Below are 23,786 nucleotides of genomic sequence, written 5' to 3'. Positions count from 1 at the left end.
CCTGGATACTTTCCGTCCACTTCCAGGAATTTAATAAGGACAGCCAAATACTTCACCTATATTTAGTGCTTAATAAATCACACAATTGAAATGGAGCTCGTACTTAAAGGTTTCCACTGAATCCAGAGAAACCAGTTGCCTAAATGCAATGTGGTTTCTTGGATTGGATCCTGGAACAGAAAAAGGAGAGCAGTGGGAAAACTGGTGGAAACCCATAAAAGCTCTAGAGTTTAGTTAATAGTAACATGCCACTCTTAATTTCTCAGTTTTGACAAAAGTCCCACAGTGACGTAAGACGTTAACATTAGGGGAAGCTGGGTGAAAGTTGTGCAGGAACTCTCCGTGCTAGCTTTGCAACTTTTCTGTAAATCTAAAATTTTTCCCAAATAAGAAATTTATTTAAAAAGTGAAACTGGTCCAGTTTGACTGAGAGGAAATGATGATTCTTACTTACTTGAAAGCAAAATAACAAGATTAGCTTCTATATTAAAATGTGGAAACCTGTCCTAAGTTCCCTCGGCAGTCATTTTAAGTTACGTATACCTAAATATATACATACATATAGATAGATAGAAAGAAAGAAAAGGGGGCAGGGGAGAAAAAAGACTGGATGAATGAGAATAACTTGAAATTTTGCTGCAAGTACACAGTAGTCTACATATTTCTAACTTAGCGGTTCTACTTTCATTCCAGAATCTTCTTCCTTGAGCAGGCATCACTCCATATTCTTTTCATATTAACTTTCTTTTTCTGATTGCAAGATTAATTCATGCTTGTCCTAGAAAATACATATAAAAATACAACCCCCCCCCCAGAACTATCTATAATCCTATCACTTAAGTCAACACGGTCAGCGTTTTGCCTCATTTTTGCCACTCTCTTGTGTGTGCATGGGAACATAAGCTATATTTTAGAATAATGGAAGCCATTGTATATAAACCAGCATTTCCAAGATTATGTTCCATGGAACATTGGGATCCATGAACAAAAAATTGGGGAACACAGAAGACCACATCCTCCCTCTAAGAGATTCACTCTGCAAAGTAGCGTAGAGAAAGCCATGAGGAGTCCTGCGTAACTTTTTAAACTCAGATTTCTCAATGTATGAATTCTATTATTAGCCCAGCAAATACTCCTTGGGAAACTCTGGTATAAATAGCTTGGTTCCAGATTTTTTTCGCTTAACAAGACGTTATGAGTATTTTCTCATGTTACTAAAAGTTAATTGCAAATATTTTAGGTTTTCTTAATTTTTTTTATTGAAGTATAGTTGATTTACAATGTGTTAATTTCTGCTGTACAGCAAAGTGATTCAGTTATACATATATACACATTCTTTTTCATATTCTTTTCCATTATGGTTTATGACAGGATATTGAATACAGTTCCCTGTGCTCTACAGTAGGACCTTGTTGTTTATCCATTCTCTATCTAATAGTTTGCATCTACTAACATCCCTCCCCCACCCCCCCTCCCCCTTAGTAACCACAAGTCGGTTCTCTACGTCTGTGAGTCTGTTTCTTTTTCGTAGATAGGTTCATTTGTGCCATATTTTAGATTCCACATATAAGTGATATCGTATGGTACTTGTCTTTCTCTGTCTGACTTACTTCACTTAGTACGATAATCTCTAGTTGCATCCAGCAAATATCGTTCTAATGGCGACAAACGTTACATCATATGAACATTCCATTATTTGTTATACCAGCAATCGACAAAAAAATTTCCAAAAAGAACCAGATAGAAAATATTTGAGGCTTTGCAGGCCTTATGGTATCTATCCAATGACTCAAGTCTACTGCTAAAGCATGAAAGCAGCCATAGACACCACATAAACAAACAAGTGGGTTGTGTTCCAACAAAACTTTCACATAATTTTCACTTGTCATGAAGTATTATTCTTCTTTTGAATTTTTTTCAACCATTTAAAAATGTCAAAGACTTGTGGTTGCCAAGGGGCAGGGGGTGGGGAAGGGATGAATTGGGAGTTTGGGATTAGCAAATACAAGCTACTATATATAAAATAGATAAACCACAAGGTCCTACTGTATAGCACAGGGAAATATATTCAGTATCCTGTAATAAACCATAATGGAAAAGAATATGAAAAAGGATACATATATGTATAACTGAATCACTTTGCTGTACACCAGAAACTAACACAACATTGTTAATCAACTATACGTCCATAGAAAAATAAGCTTAAAAAAATAAAATGTCAAAAAAAATATTCTTAGCTCACAGACTGCACAGAAACAGGTGGTAGGCCATATTTGGCCCACAGGCCATAGTATGCCCACCCATGTTTTTTCCCCCAATTAAAAAAAATACTATATTAGGTATTTGGAGAAATAAATCTTTGTCTGAACTTCTGATCAATTCCTTTGGATAGATTCCTAATAAATTCCTAGATCTGAACAACTAAGCTAGGGAATATGAATATCGGGTCCTAAAAACATATTGCTAAGTTGTTCCATAGAAAAGAAGTACAGCGCTCAACAGCAAGGTCCAAAAGTGTCTGTCTCTCCGTAACCATGCTAGTTTGGGCTATTATCATTTTTTAACTTCTGACAATTTGATGAATAAAAATTAGTATCATGTTTTACGATGCATTTCTCTGATCACTAGTGAGGCTTGACAGTTTTTCATATTCACTGACCATGTGCGTTTCCTCCTTTGTGACATATCTGTTGTGTGCCCTTATCTCATTTGTTACTGAAATATTCTTTGTTTATGTTGAGGTTGTTTGTTAAAGTCATAGGAGTTCCTTATATACTGAGCGTATTAACCCTTCTTATTCTTGGCAAATATTTTCCTAATTTGTTGCACTTTTGATTTTGATGTTTTCAGTCGTAGAGATGATTTTACATTGTATAGATTGATTGTAGATTGAATATAGATATATAGATTATAGACTGATATAGATTTATAAATCTATTAGTTTATCCACTTTGGTTTCTTCCTTTGCTTTTATGCAACAAAGTCATTTCCTACTTAGAGATCATTTGAAAACCAAATTTTCTTCTGAATTTTATTATACTTTCATGTCTCATCATACCTTCATATCATATTCATAACTCTTCATATCATCTGATATTCATTTAGTGTATGGTGTGAAGTAAGGTCCTAAACTGTTTTCTTTCCAAATTGTTTTTTCTGATTTTGACTTTTCTACTACCATTTATTACATAACCCACCCCTCTGTCACTGATTTGTGAGTATTCTTTTCTCTTATGTAAATACTGGGGTCTAAACAAGGGTAAAATGGGATGTATTATATAAGGGTAAGTACGGGGTGGGGGGCATTTCTAAGCCATCCCCTTTATCTGTCTGTCCTTTCTTACACCAGCTCAACACTATTATGATTTTAGCAGATATTTGAACATCTGTTAGTATTAAAATGTATGATGAAATACCACTCCAAGTTCTTACTTCTCAGAAGAAATTAAAGGGCATCTTGGGAGTATTTATGTTAGGAAAGAAAAACCCAGCATACGACTGAATAATATCAGCAGAAACCACACACAGATACTTAACATCAAGTTTCGAAAAGATCCAGATGAGAACCAAAAAAAAAAAAAAAAATTATCTGAGAGTAAGAGTGGCAGACACACGCTGTCTTGGGACAAATTGTCTCCCCATTTCCTTTAAGCCTGTAGATAACCTCAGTCAATTCTTGATCCTTCTGGTTAAATCTGCTACCAAAATGTGGCTGGAACTCCGTGGATCATCAATCCCGTATTAGCCATGACTTTAGCCTTGTTCCCAACCACATGCATTAGCAGGATCTTAACAGAAAGTGTGCTCTGTATAAACAGCATCTCTCTCTTCCTTCCCTGGTCGTGTTCCTTGGGTGGGTTGTAAACACGGAGATCCTCCATGTGTCAGCAGGGGGAGGAAACACAGCAGCTAAAGCTCAGCTGGGTTGTGTAGACGTGGATGGGCACACTACCGCCCGCAGGCCAAGTCTAGCCCACAGCCTCTTTGTGGACATAAAGTTTTAAGAACACAGCCCTGATAGTTCTTTCTCTTGTTGTCTATGCAACGGCAGAGTTGAGTAGTGGCAACAGAGACTGTGTGGGCGGCAAAGCTGAAAATATTCACTCTCTGGCCCTTTAGAGAAAAAGTTTGCTGATTGTGCCACGGAACATCTGCTTCTCCCGTAGACAATCGCCTTGCTGATTGTCAAGACAGACGCTTATTTCTCTTTTACTTCCACCTCAGTAATTCCTATCTGCATTTAATTAGAATCGAATCCAGACCTCAGCCATTCACACAGAAGACCAGAGGGTAATGCAGTCACAACTTTTAATTTCCCTCCACTAGTCTGCAATCAGCAATGAAATTCAATCTGATTGTCAAGGTCTGAGACATGTTCAAGCTAGGACTAAGAAAAAAAATCAAGGTATAAAAACTGAGAAAAGGGCAAGGTGCCTCTTTCGTTGTGCTATTTCTGATGTATAAGAGAAGCCTAGTCGAAGGTGAAAATAGCAGTGTGGAAATGTCCAAGTTTCAGGCTGTCTAAAATAGATGCATTATTTTTCAGTGCATTGCTTCTGTCAGTCTGAAACCTCTTCAGGTAAGAGCCGAGACATTTACAGGCCTTTGCCATCCACGAGGTAATTGCTGGCTCTAGTCCAAGAGGTTCAGTTCCTGAGCCATAAATTGAGTGACACTTTGTACCAATAATCTTGTGTTTCCACAGCAGCGAATGAGAACAGCAAGCCAAGTGGATGATGACAATGGTCTGGGCTTACACTCTGTCTCCGACTTCTGAGTTCGAAGCGTGTAAATTGTTATTCAAATCATTTTCTACAAGCTCAGCCACAACCTTTGGTGAACAAAATGATAGGAACACTTCATTTATTCTTCTTTACCAGAAAATGAGGTATTCCGTATAGGTAAAGTTTCCAAAGAAATAAATGTGGAGTTCGGAATTCTTTTAGTCATAATCACTTTGGAAATATTTTTTTCCAAAATGTACTACTTTACTTTGTACGAAATGCAAAGCACCAGATTGTTTTTGTGACCAAGGGCCATCACTGGGCATATTTAAGACTCTGTCAAGAACCATCCTTGCCCTCAAGGAGTTTATAGTCCAGGCGTCAGCAAACATTTTCTCTAAAGGGCTAAATAGTAAATATTTTAGGTTTCGTGGACCACATACAGTCTTTGTTGCATGTTCCCTTATTGTGGAGAAATACAATTCTAGCTGGGGGCATGAGGCTTTTTGGAGGATCTGAGTTGAGTCCTCAAAGGATCAGTGACACTCTTTGTTTTCACAGGTAAATATATATCCAGAATATATAAAGAACTCTTACAACTCAACAACAAAAAGACAAACAAGCTAACTGAAAAGAGGGCAAAGGTCTTAAACAGATGTTTCTCCAAAGAAGATATACAAGCAGCCAATAAGCACCTGAAAAGATGCTCAACATCATTTAGTCATCGGGGAAACACAAATTTTTATGTTAGTGAGGTGGCTTTTGTCTTACACCTAAGGATGGGGGCTGGTTGCCAGGAGAAACAACCATGTGACTAGACGGTTAGAACTTTGAAGCTCACCCCATGACCTACAGGGATGGAAGAGGGGCTGGGGATTGAGTTCAGTCACCGATAGCCCATGATTTAATCATTCATGTCTAGGTAACAGAGCCTCCATAAAAACCCAGAAGGACAGAGTTCAGAGAGTTTCTGGGTTGGTGAACATGTGGAGGTGCTGGGAGAGTGGGGCACTCAGAGAGAGCACGGAAGCTCCACACCCTTTCTCCATACCTTGCCCTCTGCATCTCTTCCATCTGGCTGTTCCCGTGTTATAACCTTTTGTAATCAACCAGTGACCTAATAAGTGAAATGTTTCTCTGAGCTCTTGGAGCTGCTCTAGTAAATTAATGGAATCCAAGGAGGGGAACACTGGAACCTCTGATCTGTAGACAGTAGATCAGAAGCCTAGGTGACAACCTGGACTTGGGGTTGGTGTCTGAGAAGGGAGTGAGGGGACAGTCTCTGTGGGAATGAGCCTTAATTTGTGAGATCTGATGCTGTCTCTGGGTAGATAGTGTCAGAGTTGAGTTGAATTGTAGGACACCCAGCTGGTGTCCAAGAATTGCTTGGTAATGTGGGAACCACCCCCACACACACACACACAGACACGTTGGAATTGGATGTCAATTCTTTCACTGTTTTTCTAGGAAGGTTTTACTTTTCCTGTTTCTTAGTCCACCTGGAATTGATGTTTGTTTATGGTGAAAATTAGGGCTCTAACTTTAGAAATAAGGAGGATAGCAGATAAGATTATCGCTGGATTTTGCATTTCGTTTGTTTGTTTGGTTGGTTGATTGGGTTTTCAAATTCGGTTTTGTCTTCGGAGGAGTGAGTTCTTTGTTTTTATTCTAATTTTTTCAATTATCTGTGCCTATGTTGCTGTGGAGAATAGTTTTAACTGCAGATTCGCAACACAATTGATTCAAGAGTAATGTTCAGAGCCTAATATTATGGCCCCTTTCCTTTCCAAGGATGTTTCTTATGATTCCAGACTTGGTCCAGTGGGGACTTGAACAAGAGTGTACATCCGTAGATGTGAATAAAATCAAGCTCAAGTCAAAGAAAAGGAAGGGAAGATGCCTGAGTGGTGACACCATGATGGCATGGGCATTTACAACACTCAGCAACAATCCAGATCTATGCCCATAGGACTGGGTTTGGGGCCAAGTTGTTGCGGGTACCATCAAAGTTGTTCTTGGGTTATGGTGCACGTAGTGGGGATAAAATGTTGCCTGACAAGTTCGTCCTTGTTCATAGTGAGTCTTAATTCACAAGTTTCAACGAGGAGCAACAGAATAAGAGTGATGGATACTCAGAGACCACAGGAAGCACCTAACTGCTTAGAGCTTTCAACTCCCTGGGTCACTGGCTGGAATCCCCATGCAGACTAGGAAGGTCAGAGAGGAGGAAGTGAAACTGTGGTCAGTCCTTGGGCACATCTGGCCCAGCTGGCTGACAGAGTCTATGTGTCTCTCCTTTATTCCTTCAGCTTATGCCTCCTCCTACGAGATTTAGCTCCAGCCCACTTCATACCCATCTTTTTTTATTTTTTAAATTTCTTTTATTGAAGTATAGTTGATTGACAGTGTTGTGTTAGTTTCTGCTGTACAGCAAAGTGATTCAGTTAAATATATATACACATTCTTTTTCAAATTCTTTTCCATTATGGTTTATGACAGGATATTGAATACAGTTCCCTGTGCTATACAGTAGGACCTTGTTGTTTATCCATTCACTATCTAATAATTTGCATCTACTAACATCAAACTCCCAGTCCATCCCTCCCCCACCCACCTCCCCCTTGGTAACTGCAAGTCTGTTCTCTATGTCTGTGAGTCTATTTCTGTGTCATAGATAAGTTCATTTGTGTCATATTTTAGATTCCACATATAAGTGATATCATATGGTATTTGTCTTTCTCTTTCTGACTGACTTCACTTAGTATGATAATCTCTAGGTCCACCCATGTTGCTGCAAATGGCATTATTTCATTCTTTTTTATGGCTAAGTAATATTCCATTGTGTGTGTGTGTGTGTGTGTGTGTGTATATATATATATACATATATATATATATATACACACACAACATCATCTTTATCCATTCATCTGTTGATAGACATTTAGGTTGTTTCCATATCTTGGCTATTGTAAATAGTGCTGCTATGAACATTGGGGTGCAAGTACTTTTTTGAATTATGGTTTTCTCCAGATATATGCCCAGGAGTGGGATTGCTGGGTCATATGGTAGCTCTATTTTTAGTTTTTTGAAGAAACTCCATACTGTTCTCCATAGTGGCTGCCCCAATTTACATTCCCACCAACAGCACAGGAGGGTTCCCTTTTCTCCACGCTCTCTCCAGCATTTATTGTTTGTAGATTTTTTGTTGATGGCCATTCTGACCTGTGTGAGGTGGTACCTCATTGTAGTTTTGATTTTCATTTTTCTAATAATCAGTGATGTTGAGCATCTTTTCATGTGCCTGTTGTCCATCTCTATGTCTTCTTTGGAGAAACGTCTGTTTAGGTCTTCTGCCTATTTTTCTATTGGATTGCTTGTCATACCCATCTTTATCCCATTGTCTTGCTTTATCTTCGTTGAAGCACTTTTTGAAAATATTGAACTTTTTTTTAACAGGTTTCCATGTTGTTATGGGTTGAATTGTGTCCCCTGGAAAGAAACAATGAAGTTTTTTTTTTTTTTTTGGCTGTGTTGGGTCTTCGTTGCTGCGTGCAGGCTTTCTCTAGTTGTGGCGAGGGGGGGCTACTCTTCGTTGCGGTGTGCGGGCTTCTCATTTTGGTGGCTTCTCGTTGCGGAGCAAGGGCTCTAGGCACGCGAGCTTCAGTAATTGCAGCATGCGGGCTCAGTAGTTGCGGCATATGGGCTCAGTAGTTGCGGCGTGTGGACTCTAGGGTGCGCGGACTTTAGTAATTATGATGCATGGGCTCAGTAGTTGTGGCGCACGGGCTTAGTTGTTCCGCGGCATGTGGGATCTTCCCAGACCAGGGATCGAACCCATGTCCCCTGCATTGGCAGGCGAATTCTTAACCACTGTGCCATCAGGGTAGTCCCAGAAACATTGAAGTCTTAACCCCAGATACCTGTGGATGGTACTGGAGTACAGTAGGCCCTTAATCCAATATGACTGGTGCCCTTATAAGAAGAGGGACCTTTGGACATAGACAAAAACACAGAGAGAGAACACAGCCATGTGAAGACAGAGGCAGAGATTGGAGTTATGCTGCCAAAAGCCAAGGAATGCCTGAGGCTAAAAAGCTAGGAAGAGCCAAGGAAGGATTCTTCCGTAGAGCCTTCCTGAGGGAGCATGGCGCTGCCGACACATTGATTGAGGACTTTTAGCCTCCAGAACTGTGAGAGATTGATTTCTGTCATTTTAAGCCACCAAGTTTGTGGTAGTTTGTTACGGCGGTCACAGGAATCGAGTCCACATGTTTACAATCTACCCAGGCCCTGGCCACATCTGGCAAACAAACATGAAAACGAGGGCAAAGACAGGTCCTGTATCTCCGATACTTAGAATAGCGCCTAACACATAGTTGGCCCTCAGTAAATGTTTCTTGGAAGGAAGGGGCTGTAACAAGCTTTGGCACCTGAGAAGATGTGGTGCCACCTCCTGTGTCTGTACCCCCTTCCTCTTGCCTCTCTTCCCGTCCCTTGACTCTTGGCAGTCTGTCTCAAGACTAACAGCTTCGAGCTGTGCTGTCCAATTCGGTGGTGCATTTGGCTTGCTGAGCACTTGAAATATGCCTCAAGCACTGGAGGAACTGAATTTTTTATTTTCTATCACTTTAATTAATTGAAATTTAAATATAAAAATAAATGCTCGATTCAGTTACTGGAAAATGTTTAAGTATGCTTGGAACATCTGGGACATATGAATCCACTTCTTCAACTGTTATTTTTATGAAAACCAAATGCTAACTAAGGATGTCAGATAAAAATTCAGCCTCCAAATTGAGATGTGCTTTGAGTGTAAAATACACACTGGATTTTGAGGATTTTGGATGAAAAACAGAATATAAGGGTTCTCATTGGGGCTTCCCTGGTGGCGCAGTGGTTGGGAGTCTGCCTGCTAATGCAGGGGACACGGGTTCGAGCCCTGGTCTGGGAGGATCCCACATGCCGCGGAGCAGCTGGGCCCGTGGGCCACAACTGCTGAGCCTGCGCATCTGGAGCCTGTGCTCCGCAACGGGAGAGGCCGCAATGGTGGGAGGCCCGCGCACCGCGATGAGGAGTGGCCCCCGCTTGCCGCGGCTGGAGGGGGCCCTCGCACGGAGGCGAAGACCCAACACAGCCACAAATAAATAAATAAATAATAATTAAAGGTGCTAATAATTTTTTTTTAAAAAGGGTTCTCATTGATAATTTTGTATTGATTCCATTTGGAAATGATAATATCTTGAATATATTGGGTTAAAATAGATTATTAAAATTAATTTCACCCGTTTATCTTTATTTTTTAATGTGACTCCTAGAATATTTAACATTACAGAGGTGCCTCACACTGCATTTCTATTGGAGAGAGCTGGCTTAGAAGTTAACAGTTCTGCAATCAGAGCCTGGTTTGAGTCTCCACTTACTAGGTTTGTGAATTGGGGCAAATAACACACCTTTCTGAGAGTGGTTTTTGTCATCTATGGCTTGCAGGGTCTTTCTTACGCTTGAAAGAGATAAATAAGGCAATTTGTACAATGAATGGCATAGAAGGGCTCAATAAATGGTAATTCATTTTGAATTGTATTATAATTATCACTTTTCCTGATGGGAGCATTAAAATGTTTCCACCTCTTCTGACCTGCTACGGTAACCTCCCTGTTAAAAATTATCTTACCTTGACCCTGGCTGGCTAGCTAATTTGCAGAACTCAGTGCAAAAGGAAAATATGAAGAAAAAAAAAAAAAAAAAAAGGAAAAAGTGCTCTTAAAGCCATTAACATATAAAAAGTTTTCCTTCCTTCACCATTTCGCTCTCAACCTGTGGCGGTGGTATTTGCTATCCCATGCTGGGCTCCCCCAAGCATTCCTCCAGTATCCATGGGGTACTCGTGATGTGAGTGCAGACCCTCCCAGGTGACGGGGACCCTGGCCTTGTAACTTGGTGCGGTCACACACGTGTGTGCACCACCCCTTGGCTGCCACGTTCCCCCTCGAGCCCGCCACCGGGCCAATGGGACGGGCTGGACCAGGAGCCAGAAAGTCAGTCCATCTCCCCTTCCAGGGGGCCACCACCACATCCACAGTGGCTGGGCAATGCCCCCAAGGGATAAAAGGCTCCACGCAGGACACACTCAGCACCTGGATCGTGGCGGATGCAGGGGTGCCCTTCCTCCCCCACCCCCCTCCTTCCCTGTCCTGGGCGGTGATGACAGCCACCAGCTCCCACCCCGAGATGGAGATGTCGTTTGGCACGACAGGTTCCAAGGCTTCCTCCATCCTCCAGAGCTCCCAGGGATCAGGCTGAAGCTGGGACTTCCTCGTCCTGCATCCTCGCTTCCCACCTCCTGGGAGCACTTCCTTAAGAAATCACTTGCTCTCAAATTCTCATGTCAGGGTCTGCTTCTGGGGAACATGAGTTAAGACAAACCTTCCTTTTACTGCTTTTAGATAATAATATTTTTGAGGACTGCCAGGTACCAGGCATGATGCTGGTCTCTTCATCCCATGAAGCAGTCCGTGTATCTTCCTTGGTGTGGAGAAGAGCAAGCAATGATGATTTGCTTGGAAAGAAAAGCACAAATGTAAAAGAGCAGTCATCATTCGCAGAGCAGAATACTTAAATTAAGGGAGTAAAGTGACACATCTTCAATTAGCAAGGCTCCTCAGACAGAATTGCCCAGCCATCAGTACACTGTTTCCAGTGTTATTCAGGCAGTCAGATGGCGCTCCTTAGGATTTAAAGAAGCTGAAGATTTTATTTGCTGCCTTTAAGCCAAAATATTCTTAAGATAAACATACAGACCCACTTAGACATGACCATATGTGACACCAAGAAGCAGAATCATTTATTTTGCTCTAATGGAGTAAGTGAAAGAAATTCCACTGGAGAAAAAATACACTAAGTATCAAGGCAGAGTGCACTCTTTCTTTCTCTTAATTAAAAGCCACATTTTATTCAGATGAATAATACCAGTTATCCCAGAGAGAACAGAAGAGAAAAAAATCCTCTCTTTTAAGTAGGCAATTGGATCATCAAAGAATTTCTTTGATTTCGAAGAGTCTACTTGAATTAGAGAATTATGTCTTCATGCTCTTCAGTCCTGTCACCATCCAGAAAGTAATTTTTCTCTTTTAAAATGAAAGCACGGGTTTTCCCTTTTCAACAAGAAAAGTTAGCAGCTGTACCCACAAGAAGGTGAAAATGTTGAAAAAAACGTTTTTTAAAATTGGGCGTAGGTATATTTTATCTAAATCATGACAACTTACAAAAGTTCTGTTATGTTCATCTAATAAGTCTATATTTTAGGAAACTTGGAACATGTAATCCCATGCAAACTGTATGATACAAGGTCAAGACAATTGAAAACCCTATTTAATCCATTAGGTAGCTAAATATAATATTAAAATGTCATTATAATTCCAACGAATTTCCATGTATTTCTATGGAAAATTCATCCAGAATGTTCATATGATATGCCCCAAATCTGGCTTCTTGGCAATTGCATCCTGAAACAGTAGGTCTATAAGGGGTACAGTAGACAGGTAGTCCAAGAAGAAATGTTTGTTAATTAGTTACATCTGCATAGGTATTGCATAGATATTTTTAATGTAGTTTTTTGAATACATACTAAACTTTCAGGGGACTAAGTTCAAAGTTATGAAAGGGCATACAGCAAATGTCTCCACTCATCATGTCCCTACCCACCCATTTCCTCTCCCATGTTATTAGTTTCTTGCATATCATGCAAAGGTTTTCTCTGCACACCCAAGCAAATGTGAATCCATTTTTTCCGTCTCTTTTTATGTCCATATTATATACCGGAATGTCCCGTGCCTTTTTGCACTTAATGATAATGGTCTACTTTAATCAAAGGCTATTAATGAAGTCTTTGAACCTCAAATTTAATTCGGTATCATAAGAGAAGATTCCCAAAGTGACAACCACTGGACAACCAATATCCAAATTCCCAAAAGCAGATGTCTGAGCTCAGCTTAGCCTAGAGACTCAGAAATGTGTGCACACCAAAGTGTGTGATCTGAAGATATGAGCAAAAGAGCATTGGCTCTGGGGTCAAGTAGATCTGCGTTAGATTCAAATCCAGTCTCTGTGTGTGTGCCCACCTTGAGCAGTGGGGATAATGGTGTCTACCTCCGTGTCCCTGGGAGGAGTAGAGATGAGATGCATATTCACATTAGGAAACCATATCAGGATCTGATGTGTCAGCCCATAGGCACCCACCCCGGCATCTTATAGCCCTCTCTCTGGAAGTTCTAGCAACTCCTCCCACCAACCTCACTTCTAGCCAAGTAGGGAGCTTCTTTGCTGCCCCTCCCTTTCTTGCCAACTTGTCGCACTGCCTTACCTTCCTTCACGACCCATTAACTGAAGAAATAGCTCATGAGTAGGAGGTCCATGAATAGAATTCTTCCAGCACATTCATTCAGGGGGGTAACAGGCACAAATAAATAAAGTACATATTACCATAAAAACTAAAAAGCAAACAAAGAAGAGATAAAGAAAGAGAACACTTTGGGGATGGTAGCTGAGAAAACTTCTCTGCAGAGGTGACATTTCAAGGTCACCCAAAAGATGACCAGTTAATATCAGACTAATTCTCATGCTGAAAATAATTATAAATGTTGAACAAGGTACAGAAGACAACCATTTGAACGCACTGCAGGGCGTCCAAGCCAAGCGGAACTAGAAGCCTTGAGAAGAGCCCAGGAAGTAAGCTCCACATTCACCCCAGCTTTTCCCTGACAGCACTTCACACTCATGGCCCAAGTGGACAGAAGATGTGTTACTGAGCTGAGGAGATGGAGATCACAGTTTGGAGCTGCCAAAGTGGCTGGAACTTGAGAGGAAGTTTCAGAGAGACTTTGAGCCCCAAACTCTGTGCAAAATTTCCCCTCAAGTGATTGACTGCCGCCGTAGCTGTCTATGCACAGGATGAGACTCTAGGAAACCCATCAGAAAACAGCAACTGACAGGTTAACGAGCCAGGCAGAGGTGGCAGCAGTCACACGGTACTAGGAAGACAGAAGTGGCGGCTGCAACTCTACCAAGGTAGAGGCGCCTTGATAAACACCCTAGGCCTGGTAAACACTCCTAGGTCATGAGCTAGCACATGGAAATATGCTCTAGGATTAAGGGGAAAACTGAAAGAGACCATCCCTCACAAAACCTAAAACCTGAGACTTGATGAGACCAAGGTAAGCCACTGGCACTTTATCTGCCTGCCAACAGAAAAGTTAACCCTCTTTGGAAGAGGAGAACATCATTCAGAGCCTCTACTCTTTATTGCCCACAATATCCAGTATCCACTAAAAAATTACAGGCCATGCTAAAAGTAAAAAACAGGAGCAATTGACCAAAATCCAAGAGAAATAAAATAAGCAATTTAAACGGAATGGTGGGTGATTCATGATATTAAAATCTTAAAATAATTAAGATTAATGAAAATCTTAAAATAATATGGAGGGACTTCCCTGGTGGCACAGTGGTTAAGAATCCGCCTGCCAATGCAGGGGACACAGGTTCGAGCCCTGGTCCGGGAAGATCCCACATGCCGCGGAGCAACTAAGCCCGGGTGCCACAACTGCTGAGCCCACGTGCCACAACTACTGAAGCCCGTGCACCTAGAGCCACAACAAGAGAAGCCACCGCAATGAGAAGCCCATGCACCACAACGAAGAGTAGCCCCACTCACTGCAACTAGAGAAAGCCCATGTGCAACAACAAAGACCCAACTCAGCCGTAAATAAATAAATTTATTTTTAAAAAATAATAATATGGAAAAGATGAAGATTCAATAGATGGGTTTAACATTAGGTTAGATACAATTGAACAGAGGATGACAGATGAGTAGATATATACAAATTGAGGCACAGAATATAAAAAGATAGAAAAGAGCATAGTAGCTGTGTGGGACATGGAGAATAGGCGTAATACATGTGTAATTGGACTCCTAGAAAGAAAAGAGATAAAGAGACACAACCAATGTTCTAAGCAAAGCAATAACAGCTGAGAATTTTTCCGATATTGATGAAACCAGTGAGAGATACCAACCCACAGATTCAAGAAGCTCAGTGAACTCCAAATAGAATAAATACAAAAAAAAACCACACGTAGGCATATCTTAGTTTAACTGTTGAAGTAGAGGCTTCATGGTGTGTTTTTGATCTCTAGTCAGGACAAACATCTCCCTCAAGGGAAAAGATGAGAGCTAGTACAGTCTATGTGTATCAGATGAGAATATTGCAATAGAACAAGAAGGTTACTATTACATGTGAGAGAGAAGTAGGGCAGGGAGAGGGGGAGCAGACAGATGATTGAAGGAGTGAAGTGTTCACCAGGGTATAAGAGGATGGGATCCAGAGCTCAAGTGCAAGGGTTGGAGGGAAGAGAACCACAGCAACCCTGTGGTGAGTCCTATGTAAGTGTGTGTGCATACGTATGTGGAGTGGGCTTGCAAAAATGGAGTCATTCTATACATACTGTTTTGTATACTACTTTTTTAACTTTATGCATTATGAAGGACTGTAGTAAATGCTATTAGGGCCTCTAGCCCTTACCACTTCAATGCCTGTAACCCAACTTCTTACATCATCTCCTGTATCTCCTTTCCCAAAAGGCTCTCTGTGGCACTGTAGTTGCTTTGACCACCCACGGGCAGAAGTGCCAGGGAATTAATGCCTCCTGGGAGCAGCTCTCAACAAATGACTGATGGGAGTTGGTAAGTAAAAATACCCCAGTTCCCTTGCTCCTGAGCTGAGGTAACTCTGAGATATGTTGGGTTTTTTTTTTTTTAACATCTTTATTGGAGTATAATTGCTTTACAATGGTGTGTTAGTTTCTGCTTTATAACAAAGTGAATCAGCTATACATATACATGTATGAGATATGGTTTTATACTGGCTGCCAAAATCTCATCAGTTCCCATTCATGGTACGTAACTTGTTTACCCTTCACTGCCTGCCTCTCCATTCCCTTCTGCTCACTTCCCCACTCTTTACTAGAGTTTCCTTCACCCTGCAAATAAACTCCTTGCATTTGAATTCTTGTCTCAAGAGTCTTCTAAGGGAATCCAAGCTAAGACGTCACCTGTCCATAATAGCAAGGTGAAAAAGGATGTTATAAAGATTAAAGGAGTGAATATCTATAAATTAGAAAATTGCCAGATTATAATTGGCACTGTATGAGTTTGCTATCATTATTACTATTATTATTATTACTACAATCTCTATGTTTAATGGTTGGGAGCCTCACTGTTAATAATTGTCCCCAAATGCCTCCTACCTTGTTTCACTAAGGAATAGTTTATTCACCAAGCAACTGGAATGCTTCATCATTTCCATTCCTGTAGGCTACAGCAGGCCTTTATCCTTAGCAGAATTCTTAGAAATTGAATCGCCTGTATCTGAATTACATGTTTTGTTGTTGTAATCATTCTCCAAAGCCTTCACACTCCTCTCTCACTCACATATGAGGCATGCATTATTAATTAAATGACGTTATTATAGCCAGTAATTGAATTACCCCAGAGTTCCTGCCTGCAGTAATTAACATCTATCAAAATAAAAGAGGAGGAGTTCTGTTGCCCTTATTACAAATGGTTTGGTTTCATGGGGTTTTGATCAAATTAAATAGAATCAAACTAACAAGTGATTGAATTAAGTGAAAGGCATCATCCTTGCATTGCCCTTATTTGTTCCCAAATATGACTGAATATTGAGAGTCCACTTTAGAGTCTACACATTTTTCCTTAACAAGCTTATTCCTTCTAAGTGCAGACTCAGGAATGGGACTACACTTTTAAATTGATGAATGGTATTCTCATCAGGCTATATTTAGGAGCTGTTTTACACACAAGAAACTAGTTAAAAGTAAGTCAGGAACAACCAATTAAATCTAAAAACGATTCAGCAGCCACTGTACCAATTATGGGCATAACCAAGGAGCAGTTTGTAAGCAAGAATACTCATAATATCAGAATGGTGTCAGAGTCGGTCAATAGCTATCAATTTCGATTCGTGTAAAGCAAAACAGTAATGCGGGGAAGCACTGAGCAGGCCACAAACTGAATCAAAGGGAAGTTTTCTCATGAACAGGCAAACAGATGGTCTCTCAAACAGCCACATGATTGTATACAGAAGAATCAGTAAGAAGAAGACAGACCACCCCCAAAATAAAAGAGCTTTCTACCAAATCACATCCCCATGCGTATTCGGAGCATCATGAACCACAAAAATGAAATGAAATCTATATTTGTAACAATATTCATGACAGCTGTGGACTTCAACAGAAACATAGACTACTTTTCTCCTCTACCTGAACTCATGAAGACAAAACCTGCCTTAACTGGAATCTTCCTCTCTTTAGACACTGTTCCGTCACTCCGGTGCACAAACACGCCTGCAACTGCAGCCCTCACTCGTTGGTTGGCTAAAAGCAGCTTAGATGAACTTGTTCTAGCCTAGACTGCCTGGCATAGTCTCATTTAAGGCTGTTGTGCTAGTTGAATTAAGAATAGTACCCTTCTCCTTCTCAAAAGTGTCCTCGTTTGGAAGATAAATTATTTGGTCCTATGGTGTCCACATTGAAGGATTCCAACATATATTTTCATTCTCTTCTGACCTGACATAATAAGCACTTCTGAATCCCAGTTAGCATTCCTGAACGTCTCCAAATTTCCTTTCAGATGCTAGACCTCTCAGATGCTAGAGCGTGGTAGGCTTAGAGAATAGATTAGGAGAGAAGAAAGGGATTAAGAAATGAAAGAACACCTCCTGATCCTCATACGAATTTGCGATAATTTATACAAGTTTCTTGACAAGGTTTGTCTTCTCTTAATATGTAAATGACAGCCTACTAGATAGAAGGCATGGATGAGTAGCATGACTTTATTCTGAACTAAAGGCAAAGCATTATTGTGGAGCTGAGGTGCTTCCATGCTTAAAATTTCTTAAATAATAAAAGGGGGTTTTCCTTAAAGAAAAGTGAGTTTCACACATACACACAGCACTTGAATTTGATCATAAATAATTTAAAAATCAAACTACAGAAATATCAAATGATGGAGCAATAAGATCAGGTAGGTGTAAGAACATTCTAGAAGTCAGTAACCTCACTTTGTCCTCAATATAACAGTATTTTATCTGGCATTTACCTGCCTCAGCAGGATCTTCTAAACAGTCATCCATCAAGATGATAAAGTATTGAAAGAGGCTGGCTAAAGGAAGTGGTGGGCTCTCTATACCCCGAGATATACCAGAAGAAAATAAATAACCACCTCTCCTGAGTGCTATGGACATTAATCTTCTGAACCAGCTGACTTTTCAAGTTACTTTCCAGCCATACAAAATCTATGATTCATTGGAAATTTGAAATCTTCTGTAAGCAATAAGTTAACACAAATGGTATAGCATTAAGTACATCCAGTGAAAATGCGACCTTGTGTAGACCTAAATTTGCAAATGGCCAAATTAGAAAAATAGCTCATGAGCTTAAACAATATAACACTTTATTTCTTAAAAAATCCATTCTAGTTACTCAAGAAATATGTGTTCACTGGGGAAAAGTTGGAAGACACAGTTATAGCAAATAAGAAAATCACTCAATTCCAATATGGTTAACATTTTGGCTTTTGTCTTATGTACAATTGGATGATGAATGTATACTCCCATGTAACTTCCACCAGAATCAAGTAGTAGAATATTTCCATTTCCCCCAAAAAGGTCCCTGGTGGCTCCTTCTGGTCAATCCCCACCCTCCATAGGCAAACATTGACCTGATTTCTGTCACTGTAGATTAGTTTTGCCTGTAAACTGCATAAAAATGGAATCACACAACAAAATGTTCTTGAGATTCATTCATGTTGTTGCATATATAAGCAGTTAACTCATTTCTTTTATTGCTTAGCCATTTTCCACCATATAAATATATTGGTATTCCATTGTGTAGCTATACCCCCATTTTGTTTACTCTATCTCATATTGATAGCCAAGGGTAAGTAGAATGTAGACTCAGTGGTAGAGGAGAGAACAGATAAGTATCAGTTATGGCCTCAAACCAGCTGCAGAGATAAAAGCTATAGTACTCACTAACTTTCATCATTAAGGATTTTGCAGGAAAAGAGACCAACCAGACTTGGAAAGAAGCCGTTCCCAGAACTTATTATAAGATGCAAGGACATCCGGGACTTCCCTGGTGATGCAGTGGTTAAGAATCCGCCTGCCAATGCAAGGGACAGGGGTTGAGCCCTGGTCCGGGAAGATCCCACATGCCACGGGGCAACTAAGCCCATGTGCCACAACTACTGAGCCTGCGCTCTAGAGCCCCCGAGCCACAACTGCTGAGCCCACGTGCTGCAACTACTGAAGCCCACGCACCTAGAGCCCGTGCTCCACAACAACAGAAGCCACCACAATGAGAAGCCCGAGCACCGCAACGAAGAGTAGCCCCCACTCGCGACAACGAGCCCAATGCAGCCAAAAATAAATAAATTTATATATATAAAGATGCAAGGACATCCAAGTGGCACAAAGGATGGTGTGGTCTGGCACAAAGGATGGATGCTCTGAGGCACCAGCCAGATCCCCATTAAGGACGGAAGCACTCATTTCCTCAACTGCCGGAAGTGCTAGAGGTTGATAGCCCTCAGCTGAACAGTGTTGACTCACCCAAGGTTATGGTCCCTCCCTGGGAGAAGCCAGTAGCCAATGAGTGGTCAGATTCAGGGTATAAAAGCCAGGCCTCCCTTACCTCATGGCAGGGTAGTTCTAAAGCGCTATCTTGATTGCAAGGTTCCCTGAGAGGTCGACTGAGGCAGCTGTTGCAGCTCTTCAATTTTTCCCTCTGCTTAATCATTACTTCCTTCACTTCTTACAGGTATTGTTCCTTCCAGCTCTCTCCCATAAAGCTTCTGCATGCAAATGTCACAGTCTCAGAACCGTTTCCTCGTGGAATATGAATCGTAACAAGCAAGTTTTCAAGTAAGGTAAAGTCCTCCAGTTTTGTTCTTCTTTTACAAGATGGTTTTGATAATTCTAGGTCTGTTGCATTCACGTGTCAATTTTAGAATGAACTTACCTATTTCTACCCAATAGCCTGTTGGCATTCGGATTGGAATGGTGTGGAGTCTGTGGATCAATTTGGGGCTGAGGTTAATCTTCTTCCATGTGGATATCCGGTTGTTCCAGGAATATTTGTTGAAAAGATTATCCTTTCCTTCAGTGAATTACCGTGGCATGATCATGTCATCTGCAAATAAAAACGATACCATGTTAGATGCAAACTATTATATAGAGAGTGGAGAAACAAAAAGGACCTACTGTATAGCACAGGGAACTACATAAACCATAGTGGAAAGGACTATGAAAAAGAATGTATATATATGTATAACTGAGTCACTGTTGTACAGCAGAAATTAACACAACATTGTAAATCAATTATACTTCAATAAAATAAATTTAAAAAACAATACAATGTTGAATAGAAGTTGTGAGAGCAGGTATACTTGCCTTCTTTCCAATCTTTGGGGGAAGTGTTTGCTCTTTCACCAGTGAGTATGTTAGCTATAGGTTCCCCCACCATGACCACCAAGTTGAAATACCATCTTTATTAAATACCAAATTCCCCTATATTCATGGGCCTATTTCCAATGATCTGTCTTTTTCTACAACAGTATCACCCTGTTTCATCACTATAGTTTTATTGATCATTTTTATATCAGGTAGAGCAAGTTTTTCTTTTTTATTATTTTCTTCATTATCGTCCATGTGTTTATTCTTCTAGAGAAATTTTAGAATACTGTTTATTTGTGCAATTTTTCTTGTTGTTCCTGTTTCTTTCTTGATGTCTATGTTAGTCAAATATTGTTTTATTATTCCATTTTAATTCCTTTATTGACTTTTTATCTATAACTGTCTATATTATTTTTAGTAGTTATTCTAAACATTACAATATGCATCCTGAACTTATCAGAAACTATGTAGATTTAACATTATACCACTACACATAAAATGTAAGAACCTTGTAACACTTGAATTCTATTAACCCCTCCCTTGTTATTGTTGCTATATGTATTACACTTATATATATTATTAATGCCAAAGTGAAATATCACTTTTGCTTTAAAGAGTCAGTTGTATTTTAAAGAAATTAAAATTAAAAACAAAAAGAAAGAGCCTTTTACATTTATGCAAATATTGATCATTTCCAGTGCTCTTTATTTCTTCTTTTGTATTTGAGATACCATTTGATGCCATTTTCCTTCAGCCTAAAGAAATTCCTTTTTCATTTCCTGCAGTTCAGTTCTGCTTGGAACAAATTCCTTCAGTTTTTGTTCTTGTCAGAAAATATTTTTAATTTTTTCCTTTCATTTTTAAAAAACATTTTCTCCAGATATAGATTTGTGTTGGGTTTTTATTTTATTTATTTTTTACCTAATATAGAATTCTGGTTGAATTTTTTTTTTCTTTAGGCTCTTTTAAAATGACATTCCAGGGACTTCCCTGGTGGTTCAGTGGGTAAGACTCCATGCTCCCAATGCAGGGGGGCCGGGTTCAATAACTGGTCGGGAAACTAGGTCTCACATGCATGCCACAACTAAGAAGCCTGCATGCTGCAACTAAGAGTCCACATGCCGCAACTAAGAAGTCTGCATGCCACAACTAAGACCCGGCGCAGCCAAAATAAATAAATAAAAATAAATAAATAAATAAATAAATAAATAAAATGTCATTCCAGGGACTTCCCTGGTGGTCCAGTGGTTAAGACTCTGTGCTCCCAATGCCAGGGACACAGGTTCAATCCCTGGTCGGGAAACTAAGATCCTGCATCCCACATGCCACATGGTGTATACCACACGGGTGCGGCCAAAAATAAAATAAAATGTCATTCCATTGTCTCTGGGTAGCTACTATATCTGATGAGAAGTCAGACATAATTCATACCATTGTTTTCTGATGTATCTCCCTCCCCCAAGCTGCTTTTAAGATTTTCTCTTTACCTTTGGTTCTCAGCGGTTTGACTATAATGTGCCTAGGTGTAGTTTTCTTTGTAGTATTCCTACTTAATGTCCACTGAGCCTCTTAGACCTATAAAGTGATGGTTTTCACCACTGGGAAATTTTCAGCCATTATTTCTTCAGACATTTTTTTCTGCTTCTTTCTCTCCAAGCCTTCTCAGATACCAATTACACATATGTAAGACCATTTGATATAGTCTCACCTGTCATTGAAGGCTGCTCTTTTTTTTTTCAGTCTTCTTTTCACCTTATTCTTCAGTTTGGATAATTTCTATTGATCTCTCTTTAAAATACATTTATCCTTTCTTCTGCCAATTCCAAGCTGCTGTTAAGCCCATCAGTGAATTTTTCATTTCTATTATTGTATTTTACAGTTTTAGAATTTCATTTGGTTCTTTTTTAGGTTTTATTTCTCTGCTTTAGTTTCCCAGCTGCGTACTCATTATAATAATTTTTTATTGAAGTTCTTGGATGTGATTATAACAACTCCGTCAAAGTTTCTGTGTGCAAATTTTCATCTGTTTCTATTCACTGCTTTTTTTCTGACCTTAGGTCACATGTTTCTGCTTTTTTGCATATCTTGTAATTTTTATTATATATTGGACATTGTAGATGACATGTTTTAGAGAATCTAGACTCTGTTATCCCCTATGAAATAGTGTTGATTTTTGTCTTAGCAGGCAGTTAAATTAGTGGCTGATAACCTTGAACTTCTGGAGGCTTGGTTTTACAGTTCTATCAGAGTGCATCTGTTTTGATTTGTCCTTAGTCTTAGGATTAATTTCTTAGTCCTGTTACAAAGTTTTCACACCCTGGGCATAGCTTTTCTGGAGTTTCAGTGGAAAATCCAGAGTACTTGTCTCCCTTGTTGTGTGAGCAGGAGCTTAAATCTCTGCCCACATTTTTCAGCTTTCCAGCTGTTGCTTTCCACCAGTATGCTTGGGTGCTCCCTCCTGATTCAGGGATCAGCCTAGGATGTCAGAGGAGATTGTACACATATTTGTATGCATACATGAGATGCATTTGTAGGATTAAAGGGGAGATTACATGCAGCCACCTCTGTGACTCCCTCCTTTCTAGAGTTTTACCACTCAAATTCCAGCCAGTCTTGCATCTCCTAATTTGGTCTTCTGACATCTCTAGCCAATATGATGTCAGCTTTCTGTTTGTGTTTTAGCATAGACTGGAGAATGCCTTTAGAGAAAAAGCTATATAAACTTGTATCTTACCCAGTGCAGTTCCCTTGTTTCAAGAGTCAAATCCAATTTCTGCAGCCTTTTTGTCACTTTCTATTGCCTTCAAATAGTTATTTTGTTAATATTTTATCAAACATTTACAATTTATATATGTAGGAGTGTTCGTCTGATCCAAGCGACTCTGCCATCACTAAAACTGAAAATCCTCTATACATACTGTTTGGTAACTTGCTTGTTCACCTAACAATTTAGCTTGAACATTTTCCTTTACGGTTAGGATTTTCTTCCACAATGTAATTTTTCAGATTTAAGCATAATTTTTTCAAACAAACCTCACTACGTTTGTATCTGAATCATGGAAACTGCTAAAACACATAACTTTAGCTTCCTCATAAGATTATGATGACAGTCTGGTTTGAGGTGCCATGGAGATGCTGAGAAAATATTAGGTAATCTTTTGTGGAAATTCGGAATTTCACAAACTATTCCACTGAGAGTTCAAATAACTTGTTTGTTATTTCTCTCTTCTGGCTGTACATTAACTGATAGACCAACCTTAGGGATACTGAAAAAACTGTGACTCAGATTCTAAATGGAAACCCCCTCCAAAAAAGTAAATGTTCCTTGCACCTCTCAGATATTTTCCATTTCTCAGCATGTGCTCCCTTTACCCACTAGTATTTTCCTCATGGGAGCACTAGGAAAAGGTGTAAAGAAGAAAAAATTGACACTAATGGCAACCCTTTACCACACATCAGAGCCCACCATTACTTTATATTTCAAACACGATCTATGATTTACAAACACAGTAAAACAAGAGAGCTTGACAGGATGTACTAA

Source organism: Balaenoptera musculus, chromosome X (assembly GCF_009873245.2).
Source record: "Balaenoptera musculus isolate JJ_BM4_2016_0621 chromosome X, mBalMus1.pri.v3, whole genome shotgun sequence".
NCBI lineage: Eukaryota > Metazoa > Chordata > Mammalia > Artiodactyla > Balaenopteridae > Balaenoptera > Balaenoptera musculus.
This window is presented reverse-complemented; position numbering follows the sequence as displayed.